Source organism: Crocodylus porosus, unplaced genomic scaffold, assembly GCF_001723895.1.
Source record: "Crocodylus porosus isolate Cpor-Errol unplaced genomic scaffold, CroPor_comp1, whole genome shotgun sequence".
Classification (NCBI taxonomy): domain Eukaryota; kingdom Metazoa; phylum Chordata; order Crocodylia; family Crocodylidae; genus Crocodylus; species Crocodylus porosus.
Genome location: NW_017728949.1, coordinates 2,650,837 through 2,651,510, shown reverse-complemented (window position 1 = coordinate 2,651,510; position 674 = coordinate 2,650,837).

The window sequence follows — 674 nt, the reverse complement described above, 5'->3', positions numbered from 1 at the left end:
AGGCAGTAGAAAGGAGAGCTTCAGGCACTGAGCAGATGATGGTCATCTCTCCCCCCCCTCGCCCTCCCCCACTCTGGTTATACAAAGACATCTAGTGCCAATACTTCTAAAAAGCAGATGTCAGTATAATTGGCCCAATTTGCATCAAACATGGGCAAGAAAACTCAGCTGGCCCAAGTGGAAAATAACAGAGAGAAGCAGCAAGAAAGTTCTCCCGCCTTTTTAGCCAGCTCAGCACAGATACCGCATACCATTTGTCAAGTGCCAATTCAAAATTGTACTTAGCCATGTGTTTCACAATAAGCACATACTAAACACTATTAATGTCAAATGGGGCTCATGCATGTGCATAAGTGCTTTGTGAATGGGGGGGTCGCAGGGAAGACACCTACCACTTCAACCTGGAAGAACGTGGGCAGTAGGGTTCCTCAGGCCCACACTGTTCAACATATTCATCAGTGACTTGGATGAGGGGGTAAAAAGCACCCTGTTCAAATTTGCTGATGACACTAAGATGTGGGGGGATGTGGACACGTTAGCAGGGAGCAATAGGCTACAATCGGACCTAGACAGGTTACAAGGGTGGGCGGATGAGAATAGGATGGGATTTAACACCAACAAGTGCAAAGTGATGCACCTGGGGAGGAACAACCGGCACCATACCTACAGGTTGG